This window comes from Gallus gallus, chromosome 4, assembly GCF_016699485.2.
Source record: "Gallus gallus isolate bGalGal1 chromosome 4, bGalGal1.mat.broiler.GRCg7b, whole genome shotgun sequence".
NCBI classification, from domain to species: domain Eukaryota; kingdom Metazoa; phylum Chordata; class Aves; order Galliformes; family Phasianidae; genus Gallus; species Gallus gallus.
In genome coordinates, this window is record NC_052535.1 from 5,310,117 (window position 1) to 5,329,995 (window position 19,879).

The 19,879-nt window shown below is 41.3% G+C and overlaps 1 long non-coding RNA gene across 3 annotated transcripts in view; it reads right to left on the reverse strand.

Moving 5' to 3' along the window:
• Positions 1 to 19,879, reverse strand: part of LOC101748554 — a 51,433-nt gene that overhangs the window by 12,957 nt on the left and 18,597 nt on the right. For 2 of the 3 annotated variants that reach the window (XR_005859521.2, XR_212085.5), the window contains exons 4-5: positions 16,822 to 17,112; positions 16,405 to 16,530 (exon numbers count right to left, since the gene is read on the reverse strand). This is a non-coding gene — a long non-coding RNA (uncharacterized LOC101748554). The remainder of the gene's footprint in view (positions 1 to 16,404; positions 16,531 to 16,821; positions 17,113 to 19,879) is intronic. The other variant, XR_001464177.4, reaches the window with a different exon arrangement.

Below are 19,879 nucleotides of genomic sequence, written 5' to 3' on the forward strand. Positions count from 1 at the left end.
GGTGTATTAATTTTGGCCATTCAATCTCATTGATCTATTGAGTCCACCTCAGCTGTGACCTTGATTTGATTGCTTAATTGGCTTAGCAAACCTGGGGTGCATTAGCTCTGTAACATGCTTGCTTGATTTCTGTACGTGCCAGCTTATTCTTTCTAATATAATCTATAAAAAGTAAATAGAACTTATTTTGCATAAAATGGCAGTCAAGCCTGGAAATTCAAGGGCAAATATAACTCAGGTAGGTGTATGCCACTTCTTTCTTCCTAGCAAAGGCCGAAGAGTTTAATGTTGCCTTGTTCAGATCTGGAGATGTTTGAACATTGACACGTGCCCTTCAGTAAGTCTTCCTACTTAAACAGATCACTGTCCAGTAGCACTTTGGCTGAGGTATGAGCTCTCATTTTCTTCAGATAGCTGCTGTGGGTGTTGTTCCTGCCGGTAGAAACAGAGGAAGGAGCAGCCGATGGCAATATCTTCTGCAGATACAGTAAAACTTCCTCACGTTTCACTCAGGGCCCTATCATTGTTATACCTGATTGAACCAATCCTCAGCTGCTGCTGAGATTCTAAGCATGCCAACGCAATGTACTGGCATTTCTGCATTTGCTTCATTTGCATTTAAACAATCAAGATTTTTAATTAAAATGCATAAATGAGTCATCCACAAAATGCCCAGTGCTCCTGTGTTATTTATTTTTTATATGAAACCTTCAATTTGATGGATAAGCACTGTCATTGGTCATTTCTGCTAAAATGATCCTATCAGCAGTGAAATATTTGACAAATCTGATATTAAATTTTTCATCTCCAGCTTTCAGCACTCGTGGTCCATTAAGACAAATAGTATGTTGCACACCTCTGATCTATTGTTTGAAGCTCTTTGGGACCAGCACTCTTGGAAAGAGAGGGATGTACAGGTCAAAAGGATGGTTTGTGATCCAAACTGCACTTTCTTTAGAGCCTTCTTTATATTGTCCCAAGAACTACATCCCAGTACAGAGAATAAAGTAAAAAACACAGTCTGCTACTAGTATCTCTCAGAGGATTGCTGTAAAACTAAAATAATAATAATGCAGCATTCCTTCAAAAACTGAAATCTTGCTCACATGCTAAGAAGCTGTAAGTGTAACAGCATCATCTGGTGGCTTCTGCCACAAAGAATGGATTAATTGATTTTTTTTCTTTTGCTCTACTTCCATTTAAATTCCGTATGTCTCAGGTGAGGCCAGGTCCTGAAGGAATGTGCGAGAGGAAAAACTAGAAAATGATAAAAATGAGAGAATGGAATCCTCAGCTGTAATAAAACATTAAACTGCATCTGAATATCTCAGATATTTTTAAAAGGATTTTTTAAAGAATATTGAAAAAACGCCATCCTCATTGAAGTCAAGTTTCATGTAAGGCAATGTCAGATGGGGTGGGGGTATTTGAAGCATAAGTTAAGAACAGGGATGATGCTGAAGGCCTTGAACTTTTGATGAGGACTGGCGTAAACCTCAACAACATCTTAAGGCAATTCCTTTCCACCATTCCTTTTTTAAGTGCAAAACCAAATCCAACTCCTCCTGCATCTTCCTTTTGGAATTCATAGTATTGATCCTCTTAACTTTTGGAGCAGTGGTATGTAAAAATGAGATGAACATACATTAGTTTGCAAAAGATTTCAGCTGCGAATGAGTGCCATTGTGATTATGACTGTAAAACAAGCTAATCCACCAAAGCTTACATGTATGGTTGGTGTAGCAGTAGAGGCTGAATCAGCCTGCTTTGGGTATTAAACCTCCTGACCTAAATGGGCTGAAGTATTCCCAGAAGAGTCCAGGGTCTTCAATAAGAAGTTTACTGCAATCCAGATGAAGCAGAAGGGCTGTGCTAGCCTATAGAACCCAGTCCTTGGGATTAGTTGTTGCAAGAGCTTATTAACAAGGCAATAAAATGAAAACTGTTCCTTCTGGCTTTATTGGTGCACAATGTCTGTTTTACATTCATACAGTTTCTGTCCTATCCTTGGCAGTTGTCTTCTTTGTTGTATTCTTACAAAGGGAGAAATATCAAAACATTAATTTAAGCTGTCACAATGCAAAGGGCTGACAGTCATATAAAGAATTATCATTATGGCAGAGAATGGAGACAAGTTAGTGAAGGAAAATTAAAGTGACTAGCTAAACAGAACCAAACTTCTTGAAAAATCTAGGATATTGCCATGACAATTCGAATTGCTCCAACTTTTTCTTTTTGTGTTCTTCAGCACTTTCTTACACAGTCTATTATCAATCTGATGGGGGAAAGAAAGAAATAGAAATCTCTTCATATCTGAGCTAGCTTTAGCAAAATATGTATTTCAAAAGAGAAGATTCATCCTGTGCAAATTTGTGCAATAAGATAAATTGCAACTAACATCAATCTTCGTAATTTTCCATAATTGTAGAAGTCAGAGTGACCAAGATTACAGCCTGTCTAATCTTTCTTACTAATGCAGACAGCAAATAAATGTTTCTTTGTACTCTTCAGGGCTTTTTTTTTTTTTTTTTTTTTTTGAAAACAAAAATAATTCTTTTCTAGCAAACAATGAGATTCCTGCAGGTGGTGGGTCAGGGTTTCAAAAAGCTTTGTGTATCCCTAAGAATAATTTTAATTATTTTACACATACATAACGTAAGGAAGAGAGTGGTTAAAAGAAGAAAATAACCACTTCACTCTTGTGTTATACTTTTCAGCAGTAGCTCTTGGAACATTTTACTATGGCTATGAAGAAAGTGAGGGAACAGGAGTCTCAAGGTGCAAGTCCATGCCCAGCAATAGACCACCGCAGTCCAAGTAGTTTGCTTTCCCCAGTAAAGTAAAGCAACTGATTCTTTGTCATAAATCAAGGTTTCAGCAGGGCACACAATGCCTAGCCTTGTGCTCTGTCCTCTCATCACATGCTACCCTGGTACGAGGGAGATATTATGAATTCAGAGCAAGGAGCTGGTGAAACTCTGCCTCCTGTGTTCCACACAAATGTCCACTGCCTTCTGGCTATGATATCTGCAGCGCCAATGATGTCAGTTAGCATTGCAGTGGCTGGCTGATCAGATTACTAATGAAGTTTGAGTCCACAAGACTGCTTTATGCAGTCAAAATTTATAATTAATTCTCGTACACATAAGCAATCACTGAGTTAGTTCAGTTAGCACATCAAAAACAGCTGAAAACACCAAAAGCTGAGCAAATCACTCTTCCCAAGGTAGACGAACAAGAGGTTTACATGACTAATGCCAACAGGACAGAGGCACAAAACTCCCCGTGGATGTAAGGACATAAGATCCTTTCCACATGTTCATCATCCTTATGTGACTTAAGCACAGTAATCCTGGAATTAGAAGAGCAGACTGTTTAGAAACACCACAGTAGGTAGCCTTGAGGTTGTGTGTGTATTCGGCAGCAGTAGGCTCTCAGCACAATAAATGCTGAGGACAACCTGCCAGCACTGCCAGCCGGAGCTGTGCAACAAGGGTGGACCTCAGAAGAGGCACACGGCCACATCCCATGCACCGTGAAGCCACACCTAAACCATCTGCACAGATTGTGAGATAGAAAAAAGAAACGGGGAAGGGCGGTAAATCACTCATATTCGCCAAATAAATCAGATGTACGTTATGACTTGGGGAAGCAGACAAGAAAACACTTAAAAATGTAATAAATGTAATGCTGCAGTCACTCCAAATGTAGTATTGGACCCATAATTGTATCATTATTTTTTATGACTGTGATCTCAAAGATGTTACGTTTTTCTAAGGAGATGTATTTGCAAATCACTTTGATTAATATCTGTGAACAGTGTGGATGCATTTAAGAGCTTCTGCATACTCACTCTGGCCCATTGACCCCTATTTGCAGTGCTCTGAATCAGTTGGCAGAACATGAGGCGGTTCAGACACTCCTGCTGGAAGCATTCAGGATGTCCTGAAATTACTGGGGCTACTTGCATGGGTAGAGTCTTTGTGCACGTTGTCCTTTTGCTGATTGGAGGGCTGCTGTGACTGACTTTGCTTTTCACATTTCTCTCTTGATATACTTCATTTTTTAAAATCAGATATGCTTTACTGCGAGGAGGAATTTGACCACTTACTATTGTATTCTAAGAAATAAGCCCACTAGACCAAGCGTTCAAAGTAATTTCATTTTGGCAATAGGAGGTATAATTGAGGAATCACATTTTCAATGTAAGACATTATCTAAGACTAGTCTCTGGTATGAACTTTGGTCAACTATATACAATCCTCTTTAATATGGTCCTTTATAGTATTCATTTAGTGCTCTAGTGCAAAGCTTCAGAAAGGGCACTGAATGAAATGGTTTCCAAAAGGACTGCAATAGGAGCAGAAGTTTCTTACTCTGAATTAGTGACAATCTTAAAATCTCAACCTCGATTGCTTTGAAACAGTACATTAATCCACAATGAAAATGTTTGCATAGCATTTAAAAAAAATACAAACAGGATTAACAAAGAACTTTCCAAGGACAAGATATATATGAATCAATTTTAAGACTGAAAGGAAAGTCTGGTGCCTTAACTTTTTTTAAAGAGCTTTGGAGAGATAACCTATAACTAGGTGAGGGGAAGAAACAGCCCTCCCTCTCCTCAATCCTAAGCCCCATTGAATATTGCATATACTATTTAATAACCATATATCACCATTGTAAATGTCATCTAACTGCTGATTGATGTAGCATGCTTTGCAATGAGTCTGTGTTTGCAGTGGCCATACTTACTCTTTGCAGCCACTGCTGTAAGGAAGCCTGAGTCTGCAAGAGCAGACTCTGGGACCCCAGAGCTCTTTGGTTTTCACACCAAGATCAATGAATACCAGAGACTTAACTGGACCAAGGAATGGGATCTGTGAAGAAGTACTTATGCTTTTTTTAAGTTATGGAGCACTCCTGCCCTTAAAGGTTATCACCTTGATCATCACTAAACAATCCTCTGCCACAGCAGAATCTACTTTCAATCTACAGTCTACTTTCAGGACATCCCTCCTATCACAGACCTCTGTTTTATGCTGGGATGAACCACCTCCTCTCTTGACTGCAGGAGATTATTAAGGAAAAACTTTGAAGTAGGTGAGCAATTTCAGAAGGCTGAGATTAGATGATGAGAATCCAGCCAAAAACATTGTTGGGTGGTCCTTGGCTAACTTACATCCACCTTGACCAGCCCAGACTCTGCCCTCCTTTCTGCAGCCCATCAGGACTGGCCTGGGGACACACTGCTGAGTGCCAACTGCAGGCGCCCTGCCCTCCCTGTCCTGCTCCTTGTTTGTTCACTTGCACATCTGTACACGCACCTCAGCACCTGCACTGGGGGACTCCATTTCTTAAAGTGAATTTAAAATGAAATGAACAGGTATTGTTTTGGGAGCATTGCGCAAACCTCTGCTAAGCCTTAAAACCTGTTTTTTGTAGACTTATTGATTGCTCCGGAGGTGAATATGCTCACATACAGGTACCTCTGCTGTAAAAAAGTGCAGCAAAAATGATTAAACACATGAGGAAAGAGGCTTCCATTTAAAAGGTGATTAAAAAGACTAGCATTGTTTAGTTTGCAAAGCACAGGAGTAAAAGACGATATAACAGAAGCAGAGAGAAGGGGCTATTTATTCTGATTTCTCTCAAGAACAAATAAGCACCGAAAGGTGAATGAAAAATTCTGCAAACAGTTCGTGCAGTGTATAACCAACCCTGCAACTCATTGCTGGAGGATAATACGCAAATGTTTCAGAAATACTTCCGAATGTCTTAGATGCTACAAACAATAAGCCTCAGTTACCTAGGCTAAGGAAAAGCAAAAACAAACAATCCCCTCAAACTCGAAGGATGGTGAGTCCCTGTCCTTGTGCTTAGATTAGTTAGAGATGGTATTTTTCTCTCCAGAGGGATGGCATTATTTATTTATCATGCGTATGATATGGGAGCGCTCTCTTCCTTTGAGCAGGAGGAGCAGTAGAAGGCAATTAAAGAAGTCAGCAAGTGCAGTTGTATGAAGTCACTGCCAATAGATTCCTTCCAGAATACGCAAATGTAATAATGGTCAAGTGGCTCAGGGTTAGGTATTTTGTTCTCAGCTGGCTATTTTCCCCAATGAACTTCAATTACAGCTAGGGAACAGTCAAGGCTGTGAATGAGAATGAAATTAAATTTATCCATGTCCTTGGAAAGTTCTTCACTAATCCTACTTGTTTCTATTCACTTGTAGATGCAAACACATTCTCTGTGGATGCAGCTTATTTTGAGAATAAAAGGTAAACTGTTGGACCTCCAGTATTGGTCTGAGATAGCAGTGAGTGGAGTCTGAATTTTAAGGTCCTCTTGCATCAACCACTGCTGAATACAGCTCAGAGAACATGGATGGGACATGCAGCATGGCGTTGCTGAGCTGTGCTGATAGAGGATGTGCCTGGAGCCCTCAGCTTGAGCTGCAGAGCAGGTACACATCAGGGAGTAGGTAAGGTGCTGCCGCAGATGAAGTTATACCTCCTTACCCTGTACATGTGTCTGGGGAACAAACTGCCTTTTAAAAGGAATTATAAATGCCACTTTTGGCTTCTGAATAGTTTTCTTGCAACTGTCAGGCCATCTGCTTGGAGAGGGGTCTGTGCAGTCATGAAAGGGATCTTAAAATATACTCTCCTCATAAACATCTTTTGTTTGGAAAATCCACACGCATCACATAATGCAGTAAATGGCAGCACAGCCTGAACTGAAACATTTTTAAATGCCGAGGATGCAACCTTGGATACAGCTCCCCCCACCCCCCCTTCCCCCTATTAATACGCGCTCTAAATGCACACTTAGACACAGTCACTCGCAGACTCAGATTGGCAGCACCCACCTGCTGGGAAACATGCTAAGAGAACTTCCTTGGGTACATCCAAAATACCAAACTGGCTTGTGGGCAGAAAGAAACAGGCTTCTGCAAAGCAGCTCGCGGAGATTACATCATGCTGCCAGCCAATTTTCTGCCTACACTGCACCATTTTGTGAGATGCGTGTGTGAAAAAAATAGCACCCGTCCGTGTACACAAGCAAAAAGGCCAAATGAGGGGTGTGCAAGCACATGTAATTCCTGCATTTCCTAACTTCTGGGAGCTGAGCTTTTCAGAACTGCTCGGTATTTGAATATATATGATATGTATGTATGCATATAAACATTCATTCTGTTAGCATGCTTGGAATATAGAGCTGTACATAGGAGAACAGCATTGTGCCTTCCTTACTTTTTTCTTTCTTTCTTTCTTTCTTTTTTTCCATTTATTGGTATCCTTTTTTTGGTCATTTTTGTTTACCTGCCTTTTTGTTATTCTAATGTGAGCCCAAACATACAAAATGCTAATTTTCTTTTACATATAAATGTAATGAAACTTTCTGGTCTCCTTTATAAACAAATTTCAGGAAAGTTGATGGGATGCTGTATAACAAGTAAAGAAGAAATACTGTTTAATTATCTTCCATATAAAATCCAATAAAACGTTCTGGCTTTTCTTATTTTTCTGTACCGGGGATTAACATCAGCGTCTTTGTGATGAGAAATCTGCATTCATGGCTCCTCTATTTAGATTTAAATAGGAATTATAGTTCTTGGCAGAAAGGGATCTGTCAAATATCACAGCATTTGTGGCAGGTGGTCACTGCATTGCTCAGCACAGACACTGCCTGCTTAACCATAGCCTGAAGTAAACATCAAAAGTCAATTATTCTCTTTGTAAATATTTTATTTATATTTTGGAGGCTAACGAGCATCTTTTCAGTGCTTGGCTAAGACCTTCCTCCATGGATCAAAATCCCCCTAAACCTGAATTTGGGTGGTAAAAAATGTGTTTAGAAACCCAGGGATGCTGATGTAGCTACCAGCGTGTATGAGGCTTCATAACACAATCCTCCGCTTAGAAACCTTTAATGACTTGGCTGGGTTGAAGTGGACAGAGCTAAAACTTGTCATGGTTGTTATGATTGCAGCTGCCAATTAGTACGACAATCATGTATTATTTTGCCAAAATCCCTTTCCCCAGTTAAACTGTATTTTGAATATAAATACTGCAAAAGAAAAGAAGAGTGCATTTTGGGGGGTGGGAAAGCAGAAGGTCTGGTTTCCTGGCAAAATGAATGTGTGTATAGAGGTTACTTGAATGCACACTGAGCAGAAAATGTGGAACAAGAGCTGAGTGCTGAGGGTCAAACGCCTTGGAGAAATTTCGTGTTCCAGGGTAAACCAACTGACGTTTAATGGTAGTATCTGGCAACAGTCACACACAAATGGAGGATCTGCCCCACTGTTGTGGGGAAAATGTCTGAAGATGCTGCAACACATTTTAGATCCTTAGTTGAATGCTATCTGAACTTTCTGGGCCATTAACTAATCAGATCATCTCACTTAAACAGTGTTATAAAAATAATCAAGCAATTCTGCCTACATGAAAATAAGTAGATTGAATATATTTACCTTAAAGAAGTCAGATTTTCTCGAATATTTATTCCTGGCGCTCAGGAAACAGAAGGAGAACAAAATGTTAAGGAGAAGCAGAATTCTCTGAGATGGGGCTGTGGGTAATTTTCCCCACAAGCCTATTTGGTAAGTTAATTGACTCCCACATTATCGAAACTGTGATGCACTAAAGCACTGGGTGCTCCCCTTTCGTTCGCTATTTCACTGGCAAAGGCCATCTGTTCCAACCCATCCATCCACATGCACAACGTCTATTGTTGTCAACAGGATTCACGCACACGTGGATCAAGGCAAGCGTGTGGCTCAAACTGTTTTGATCCCCAGAACATGGATTTTTCATTTTCTTTGTTTCTTTGTGCTTGGCCAGTAATAACACTTGTCATTGGAGAATTCATATTGATCTTGTCATTGCCTTAAAATTGGATGACAATTACTATCTTTGTCAAAATTCGATCTGATGAAATGGCTCCAATTAGGAAGGAAAAAGAAGGAATCCATCACAGCGGGGAGGATTGCATTTGGCTTTAAAGTAGGGAAGCTTCTTTTAAAGGGGTACGGCTGAAACAATTGAATGGGAACAAATACAACAGAGATTGAGAGACGAGTCTCAGAACCTTCAGAAACCTGGTATGTATATGAAACGAGCAGTGTTTTAATTTTTTACAGTCCATATTACTGTCTGCAAAATGGCGTTGGATCTCCTCTGACAACAGACGCCAGCAATTGTGTTCATGTTCTGATCTGGTCAGATGCACAGTGGCGGTTGATGGCAGTCTTTGTGCACTCTCAAATTCAGTTCTAATCATCAGTATAGTTATAATCCATTACTGAGAGTAGATTTGCTGAAGTTTGTGAGGTGACAACAGCACAAATTGCATCATGTTTCCAGATACTAATCTCACCTTGCAACTGAACATGAAAAGGCAGAGTAAGAAGAAAAACAAAGAGTACGCTTCCATTGCTGCTGGCAAGAGCACTAAAGCAAGTGACTTATTCCTGCTAATTACAAATAAAATAGTGCTTCTTACAGATTTTTTACGTTATAAATCAGCCTTAGAAATGTGTATGTCCATGCATGGCTTGGGAAATCTTTTTCCAAGATGTATGTTCATTTCATGTTGACTTCACACTTAGTTCAACAGAAACCTGTTTGTGCCCTTCCAGGGGCTCAATTCACAGCGGGTCTGCGATTCTGGTGAGCCCTTACCTGGAAGCTGAGATACTCATTCGTGCTCAGCTCTCCCTAAAGAACTTGCAGCCTACATACTCCCAGGAGAATGATCTCTGCTCAAGGACATTCTTGCAGGTTTCTCTGAGCTGAACCAGTAAATACAGTTTTAAATAAAAGTGTGGCACGAACAGAACTGTTAGAGTTGTACGACTGTGTGAGCTCCTGTACATGAGATTACACAGCTTACCTCCTTGACAAATCACATTTTCTTAACTACATGAAAGAGCTTCCCAAGATATGGAAGGAACCCAACCAAGCGCACCAAGCTTTTAGCAGGTGGTTAAAGTAAAGCTAAAAATGTAGGACAAGTACAATGCAGAGATGAGTCACCATGTCTTGTATGGCAGCTGGCCCCTTGGTAAAAGAAGTTGGTACTAACAGGTGAGCTGGTGCTAACAGGTCTTCCTCCAGCAAGCTGGATGGACACAATTCCCCTTTCGCCAAACATGCCTCTCCCTTTCTGTTTTCATTAGCTAAACCTACTTACTGACTCTGACCTACATTTACAACAGTTCCAAATTGCAACAGAATGTGTTTCTGGGGAGTTTACTGTTTGCTAAAAATTTTAATCCAACCCATTTGAAAATGTTATATGCTAACTGAGCAAATAAGGCAATCGGAAAAGTACACAAAGCCCATACAATTGTCCTGGACTTGTTTGCAGCACACTTTTACTAATGAGCATCTGGGATGAGTATGGTATCTTGCACTATGGATCTCATGATCTGTACAATAATGGCTGATTTTAATTGACTTTTGCTGCATATAGCTAATCCCAATTGGAGAAGTTCCAGGATGCCGCTAGTGAAGAACTGTGGGTGGGTGCATGTTTTGAAGTGATGGTAAACATTGTGACATATACTGTGTGTACCACATATTATCATATGCACATTTTGACTTTTGTTGCCTTGGCTTTCACACAGCATTTCTAACATAGACATTCCTATTTGCCAGTTTGAGTGGAAATCTGTTAACATGTGAATACTGCTTGCCAGTATGTTCCACCATCGCTGGACTTTCAGAACTTGTCTTCTCCAATGAAACAGCCATCTTGTGTGCCCAAGTGTGCTCCACAGGACCGTGGCATCTGTGCAAACTGGGTGAATGAGGAGTGATGCCATGAGAAGCTGTAACTCAGAGACTTGAAGCTCAGCTCATATACTGATCCACCAATTTCCACTGTAAGAAATATTGCCAAGAGGGCCTTGCTCTTTTACTGCCTCAAATTGTTTTTTCCTTTCAGGAGAACACTGGTAACTAATACCAGGTTTGAGTAAGATATTTTGGCACTTGAAGTACTATGGGTATTATAATTCCTTCAAAGGTCTGGGAGAAGGAGTACCTGCACAATGTACTCCCATGACTGGCCAACCAACTGCTCTGCTTGAACTGAAACTCATCCTGAACAAACAGTGACCCTTTGGGATCTGGGACTCAGCCAAGATGTATACATGGTTTTGAATCTGGTGCATTAAGAAGTCCCCTGCCACATGTCCCATTCTGCCTGCCTGTGATATCGTATGGTCAATATTATACAAACAATTTAGATTTAGGCTCTTTTTGGAAAAAAAAAAAAATTGAATCACATACAGCAAAACTGCAAAGAATTTACAGCCAATGGAGATGTGTGCATCCTTTCTATCAATAGGGTGCTCTCAACAGAGGGAGGGTGCTCTGCTGCTCCTCCCAGACATAGCTGGAGAGATATGATTCCACCACAGGAATGAATCACTCTTCCAGAAGAATATATATGTATATAAAAAAAAAAAAAGATAAATTTTTCCTCACTGCAGGCTTTGCACAAAGACCACCTGGTTGCAGACAACTGTTAGGTAAAATTTGTGCAAGAGAGATTCGTGAGTGAGTGCAGTGTTAGGAAGGCAGTGTCAGTGCAAAGTAGCTGCTGAGCACAAAGAAATAAATGCTGGTGAAAGGGAGTTTCTGTAAGGTTATACTTCCATCACATCCAATTCAAACGTTATGCAGCAAACTGCCTTGCCAGAAGCCTTCTTTGTATCGCAGGAAGCCATCTGTGATGGTAGCTAAAATGGGAACAGAAGAGGACTCGCTATGAAACACTCCTCAGAAGCACTCCCTCAGGGCATGCGCTGTGGTTCCTGCCTTGCCAGAAGCAGTCCATTTCTGAAGGTGAGGCCATTACACTGTAAGCCCCAAACTACCCCCAAATGACTGCTGTGCCTTTCACCTGCTGCCTGCCACTGGGGTCCACACAACCTCCGCTGCTTCAGTCATACTCTGTCTTTGCCTAGGACATTAATTGCTATGGAGATGGCGGTTGGGGCGATGGATCATTTTGAACACATTATCTGAAACTTTGGTTTCAGCCTTTTTAACATATCTCCTGGCAGAAAGTGCTGATTGTTTTCATTGATCTCTACTGCTTCGGGTTTAATTTTTCTTTCTCTATCTCCAAGTTCCTATCTTATGTCTCTTTCTTTGCCAAACTATTCATTTGTTGCTGGATAATCACGGCTTTGTGTTTCAGATAGCTTCCTATTTTGTCGGTGTTTCCGTTCTATTGTCCACATATTTTTCCTCTGCAAATTTTGCTGTATTGTGCAGTGGCAAGTGGCTATCAGCTAATGCCAATATTTCTCCTTGAGAATTCTTTTTCCTTGCATCATCAAGGGTTTAAGTGGGAAGCCTTCAGCACAGTGCAAATTTCCCTCCTGAGAATATCCATCTTTTGAGGTAGCTGATTTTAATTAAAGAATACTCTCTGCCCCTCTCTCTCTCTCTCTCTGGATTATACTTTAATTTCAGTCTCTATCACAACAGTAGATACTTCTTAGATAAAATGTATTTTTGTCTCTTTTCATCCATGATTATCTGTAGTCCTTAAACACTTGGGGTCAGCAGCTGGTCCCCCGTTGATGCAGTTCAGGAATAATTCTATTCAAAGGAATTAATTCAGAATAAAATTGGTGTTAAATTCAAAATAAGGCAAAATGCTCATAATATTTTGCCCTTATATATGTGAGAGAGAAACTCTTAGAAATAGCAGTAATAACAGTTATGATAATAAACAATAATCTCTGAAATCTATAGCACCTTTCACCTAAGTATTTTAGGCATAAATGCATTAAGCTGCTGTCATACGAAGAAATGTCATTATTCTAATTTTACACAAGGGGAAAAAAAGTGTCAGGAAGATAAGGAAGCAGTTGAAAGTCACATAACAACTGAACCTCCTCGTCTCATGTTTCTAATCCCAAAGCACAGGGAGGCTCTGCTCCCAAGGGATATAAAATTGAGGTCTTATGAGTTACAAAAGAGTCAACAGCATACAAACACAAGTACAGCTTAGGCTTCTGCCTCCATCATCTTGTCCAATTATGACTGAAAAAAATATTGGTATCATATCTTGTATCGTTTGTGCATGATGAATTTGCATAGTTAAACCACTTGCAGGTTTCTCACAGAAGAGGCTAAGCAGAGTCATGGGCAGAGGAAGCTGAGCTCCAGGTTTTAAGCTTTCATGCAGCAAAAGAATCAAGTGAAACCCTGCCACTTTTGAACCCAAAGGCAAAACTTCTCATTCTGATGGAACAAGGATCCTGGCTGAGGTCCCTGGGGCCGTAAGGACCCCATGCAACTGATAGCACTATACAGAATGTATGCATATGGAACAGTAACGTATAGATGTGTGTATGCATGATGGAGAACAGATGCATATATACCCACACAGAACTTCTGGGATGAGCTGGGGTTGTTCTATTTTTCAAGTCTATTTTTCATCAGTGATGGTAAATCATCTCACCAGTCATTTTAAACTTTTTTTTTCTTTCCTTTGTTTTCATATTGCTTGCTTTTTCATTTGTTCTAATGCCCACTCCCACAGTATAGACATGCATATTTGCTTGGTCATGTACTTTTGATCTAAACAGAATTACAGAAAAAAATATGTATGCACAGTAAGTGTAGAGCTGAAATGTGCCTTTGCAAAGCGCTTTAACTGCCTTCCTGCCAGTAATCCATTAATTTGTGCTTCTTTGTTTTCTCCAAGCTCAGAATAATTCCCATCTGTCTTGACTCACTCCCCAGCACATAAAGGAAGAGGTCTCTTCTCTGAGCACGAATGAAATAGGAAACTTTTCATATCAGTGAAGAATGAGGCTTGGAATTCTGGGGTCCCTACCACAGAGACCTAAAATAACTTGAAGTCCTGCTATATTAATTAACTTCATTATGATGAGTCTGGCTTTTCTGTTTGTATTTTTCCAGCTTTTGTGTTCCTGGCCTGCGTGCATTACGTATGTATCCCCCTCTTTCCTCTTGCTGAAGCTGAAGATACCATCACATCTTCGAACCATCTGTTTTTGAATTTATTATTTTCCCCCATTGCATTGATGGGTTTTCTCATTTTCTGTCAGGCTAACAGTTTTGGCTCCTGTTTATCTAAGATATGTTAACACGCTGTTCCTCTTCTGGGCACTCACTCGGCCTATTGTATTTTCTGCAATTAAGCATCAGAGATTTTTTAACATTATTTTCTTCATCAGCCCCAGGAATATCCTCTACCATTACATCCTCTCTTCCTCCTTTTGTTATTTCAGTGTATGTTTTATGACTCCAGCTAAACGTAGGATAAGATCTTTTTTTCCTGTCCTCTCCAAGTTATGCTCAAGATGCATGGGGGATGCTCTCACATCCGCTGAGCAACCCACGTGAGTGAGGCTGGGTCTCCCCAGAGCAGGCTGAGGGATCTCCACAGAGCTCTTCACATGGTCCCCAAGGGCAAGACACGAGGTGACAGGAGCCAACATGAGCATGGCATGCTGCTTGGCCTACCTCTGCTCAAGGCTCCTTCTCATCACCTTGAGAAATTTCAAGCGAAGGGCAGATGTGGCACCGAGGGACATGGTTAGTGGGCATGGTGGGGAGGGGTTGATGGTTGGACTTTATCTAAGAGGTCTATTCCAAGCGTAAGGATTCCACGATTCTATGAAATACCTTCCAGGTGTTGGCCCAGCATGCACCAAATGCCCATACATGAGTCCCTTGCACTGCTTTTGCTGCCTGCAGCCATCTGCAGCCACAGCTGGGTTGACTTGTCATCCCAAACCACAGCAGGGAGCTGTATGTAGGAAGTTCCAGGTAGTCACAGGATGGAGCATAATGTAGATTTATATTTGTTACTTCACTTTTCTATAGTATATCCCAAGAGTGTTCTGAGGCATTCCATTCTTTAATAAGCAGAAAGTGCTCTGAGATTTTTCTAATGAAAATGATATAGGAGCACACAGTGTTATTATTAAAGCCTCTTCCTTTTTCTCTGGGAACTGCTAAAACACATTTACAGCTTATATCCTTTTTGGTGAGCATTAAACTTTCTAATTTAAAATAATAAAACCCGGTTTGCTCTTTCTTTTCTTTCCATTTCAAAAATATAAAAATCTGTTGGTTTTTAACTATTCTTATTTTGCTGAGTGATTTTTGGATTTCAATAAAAGTAACATTGTGCCTACAACACTTTGTGAGATAAGCAAAGAGATTTTTTTTACAGCACAATTATGGAAATTTCAAAGAACCTTATAAATATCCTGCTATTTGCATAAATGAGATAAGCATATTTTAGTAATGGTTATGACGGGCTAGCAAGGAGAATGTGTGGGACAACCATACAGCAAATCCATGCAAACACAGACATGGAGGGGGTGAGTGTGTGTGTGTGTGTGTGTATGTGTGTGTGTGCATTTCCCCAGAGATGCAAGGCCCCGGGGAATGCCTGGGGCTACTCAACCAGCAGGACCACCCCTGTCACCCCTGTGCTAAGACTCAGTTTCCCACCTTGGGGATGCAAGACCGGTAGTGTTTTTCTAATGCAAAAAAGCATTTTGCTGAGTCCAGATGGCATGCACTAGATAAGAGTTTATCTGCTGGTGTCTAGTTTTGTTTCCACTTACCAGGGTACAAAGGCTGAGCTGTGCTGGGAGCTGGGGGTGCAGCTGTGCCATATCTTGGCTGGTCAGGCTCAGAGCTGGGTGCCTTGGGAATGCCCATGCTCAAGGTGATGCCCATGCGCTCTGCCAGCCTGGGGCCATTAATTCTCACAGTTACATGTATGAGGGTGCAGAGCTTCTCAGATGCATACTCCTACTGCCTGGGCACAGCCAGTCTGTCCATCTGCACAGGCTGATGGACACTCCAGGCCGCACAGAAGCTTAGTGCAGGCCTGTTTTCATGACAGATCAATAGGGCAGCTGAGGAGGGCTTGATCTTGAGCACAGGCCCGAGCACCCGCTCGAAAAGACATGGGAACACAGCCATAGCTGCTTTGAGCTTCCAGGGTCTTTCTGAATTGAACAGATCTGTGCATGCTTTTATTCTTTTGTTTGCCTCTGTATTTTAAGGTTTGAAATTGCTCTTTTGCCTATATTTAGGAGCTGCTAGGAAGCTCAGAAAATTAGTGTTGCGATTTCCTCAGCCCTTTGTTGAAAAGGAAGAGTCCACAAAAATGCACTGGCATTTTAGCTGCATAAGGAGCACAAATAGCTGTCAAACCAAGAGATTATTTAACTAAAAAAGCTCCAAACAAATAACCTCCTCTATACACAGTTTTCTGTCCCCATTAGAACTGCAGGTTTCCATTCTGTGGATCTCCCAGCCATCTGTTTGAAAGAGTCCCTTGAAAGAGTCCTTGAGAAACCAAAAAATGAAAACCACTTACTTTCTGAAAACTCATCTTGGCTTCCCGGTGCCTTGCCTTCAAGGGAGCTCCACCTGAACATGATTTCTCTAAGTGCAGATACTCAGTATGTCCTGAACAATTAGATGACTTTGAGAATGCTGAAAGCTAGGCAGAAAAAAAAAAACAAAAAACAGACAAATCAATTAGGAGTCTTGTTTGACACTATTTCTAATGTGAAAAAAAACACCAAAACCACCAAAACAACTCCAACCAACAACAGCCAAAAAACCCTCAAACCAAATCAAGAAAAAAAAATCAAAACAAAAAAATCCAGAAAGCCCAAAACTCAACAGAAAGCCTACCAAACAAACCCATTTATCTGCTGGTTTTAAAGCAGACAGTTTTCTGACAACGTTTGCATTAGCCTGTCTAGTGAAAATATAAAGAGGTACAAACCTTTTCCTTGCTGAGGCCTTTCCCAGAAGCTGAAACTCCCTGGCAGCACAGCCTGGGGAACTCAAAGAGCTGCTCCAGGATTGCTGATGGTTCTCCTGCAGCCACTGATGTGGACAGATGCCCATTGGAAAGAGGTGGCAATGGGGTGATGCAGCACTCTGCCCCTGCAGGCTCTCAGGAGTCCGTCAGCACAGGGTCAGGGCAGGATAGGAGCGTGGTCATGAGGCAACTGGAGGCCGTGGGGAATTACGTTGTGATTTTTTCCCCAGCTCTCACAGAAAGCCGTACTTTCTATAATGGAGACAGAGAGGATTACAGGCAATCACTGCCTCCCAAGCAGTTGATATTCAGAAGAAAAAAGAAGAGCAAGGGAAGGGGCAGTTTTGCCTCGTCAGCTAATGATCCTTGACTCCCTCGCTTTGTGTTTTTGGTAGCAACCACTGAGAGGTCACACATGAAACTGTGGAAGTGTGTGGTGTCTTTATTAAATATATCAATGGAGTTTATTAAGTGGAACACGTGGCATCGGGTAGTGTGAGCCACTGTCGGATGGGCTCGGGGTCACGCCAGCCTCCTGCCCCGATGTCGTCGGCCCTGGATTAATACCATGAGCTCACAGCGTGGGCCTGATTAGAAGGCCGGGCCCCGGTTGGCTTTACCTCTGCCCTCTGCTAAGTCTTTGTTTGTAACGTGAGCAACAAGCTTTTGAGCTCATCACCAAGGCTCTGTGTTCAGAGCCCAGAAGGATCACTCAGGTCTTTCACCACCTCTGGCAGAAACAGGTTTTGAAATCCCCATCCAGCAGGAGGGTGCAGAGGTGGAATCATTACCGCCTATTGTCCGGCTGATTGTTTGGACTCCGGAAAAGTCTTCCTTTTGAAAACTTTCCTTTTTTTTTTTTCCTTTTTTTTAATCTTTTCTCCCTTTTCTTCTTACTTCCAACCTGCACCAGGAGGGCAAAACAGAAAAGGCTGCCGAAAGACTTTTTTAGCTTGCTTTTTCTCAGGGGATTCTCATTCATGGCAGAAGAAACTAGCCTCTGTAAGAGGAAACGTCGTGATTTAGAGACCCTCTGCCACAGTGAGACAGTTTCCCTGTCTGAAATCAGTGGATTACTTACACAGGCCGGGAAGGGCCAAAGATGAAGAAAGCAGAGAGAGGTTCAGGCTGCACTGAGGGATGAGGGATGGTTTCATATAACTCTGAGAAAGGCAGATGGGAGGAAGGGATTTGGTGGGATGGTGATCGTTGCATGCTTAGAGGTAACAAGAATGATAGTGCTGGTCTACAGCACTCTCACTGCATGCTGGCCTGTTAGGACAGAGGGATGTTTCCAGCACGGAAAAGGATGTGCCTACCTCAGGAAGTTTACCTGACAGCTCTGCTGTTGTTCTCCCTTCTGCAAAACACAGGCAACACCACGCTACATGCAGAGCTTGCCATTACTGAGCAGGCAGAACAGAAATTGTCCAACACTATTCAGTACTGTTCCCAGTTTTGGGAATATTTACGCCTGATACCATAGCTGAAAGAGCTATTCTTACACACCACGGTAAATCATGTTTCTATGTTCATCCAGGTCGGGTACTGGTTAACACACTCCTTTAAGCTATCCTGAAAAATTAACAAAACTTTTCCTATGGGTTATTTTTTTTTTCTGCTCTCCAAAGCTTTGGCTAAGATTGATGACACCACCTCACATTGTCAGAACTTACTGGAACTAATAAATAATGGGAATGACTTTATCTGTGCGAGTGCCAGATCCACCCCATTTACAGCCCAAGTTGTGCTTCTTTCCAGGAAACTTATGATACACTACTTGACTCCCTGCTTGCCATTCTTCATCGGTTATTTACCGTTTTCTATCTCTTATCTATTCTATGAACATTTTTCCTTAATTCCTCAGCTATTTGTTAATTATCCTTCTGCAGTTTTCTGTCAAATTCCTTTATCCATTAATCTGTGAGACCTTTCAACTGCTGTTCATTTGATATGGAAGCGCTTAACCACAGACACTGAGTCACATCTCCCTTCATGTTGTGGTCTTAAAATGAATATAATAATGGGTGGCTACACTTATTTGTAGAGCCATTCAGATGGGAACACCACAATTTTGCCATTCATCTGTACTGACTTCCTTAAAGCTTCCTTTAGAAGCCAGGTTCTCTCTGTGCTGAGGTTTGTGGGCATTATGCTATGTGTAGTTCTGGCTTTATACCTAGCAAGGCACAGAGTTTGTTGAGTAAAATGAAATCTTTCACTTTTATTTGCTCCAGTTTCTCTTCTTATTATAAATTTGCTCATTCCCTTTGACAAAGAGTTGTGGTATCATTAAGATTTGAGATGATCAAACAATAGCCAATACCATCTCTCTTTGGTGCCAAGTTGGTACTTCCTTCCTGGCCAACAGGGGTAAACCACACATTTTCCTGGGTGCAGAGATTCCTTCCCCCACTGCACCTTGGGCTGCCTTCAGTTCAACTGCTCTGCCTGCCTTTCCATGCCCTGCTCCCACTGCCGAGCTTTCTTCAACAGCTTTGCTGGAGAACGACTCACTTCAGTGAACATCAAAATAAAATCCTGCATACAATTAAATGGGTCTTACAGTGCTCTTAGCTAGACTGAGCGGTGGGGCTGGGTAACTTTTGAATTAATTCCGCACTCTGTTTATCAGGAGTTTGGCCTCAATGCTTAAATTGCTTCTAAATATTTTACGTCTTGTTGTACTAATTGAACTTTTTGTCTGCTGACTTTCAATCCCTCCTGTTGGATTGCAGCCAGAAATTCTTGTCTGCTGACACAGTTGTTTCTCAGAATCCCACAAATTTGGGTGTGATCCATGTATGATGATACATGTTTCTTGTAAATGTGGGCTAATTTCTCCCATATTGGAATGATGTGAATATGAAAAATTACAGGAGCTTGTGAATACTTGAGAAACTCATGCAAAACAATTTTGTTTTTCCTGAAATGTAAAAAAACAAGCTTTTACCGATGCTTTTACCAACGCTCTGCTAGAGGACTAAAGAAAAATGTATTTGCTAGATCTATGACTGAA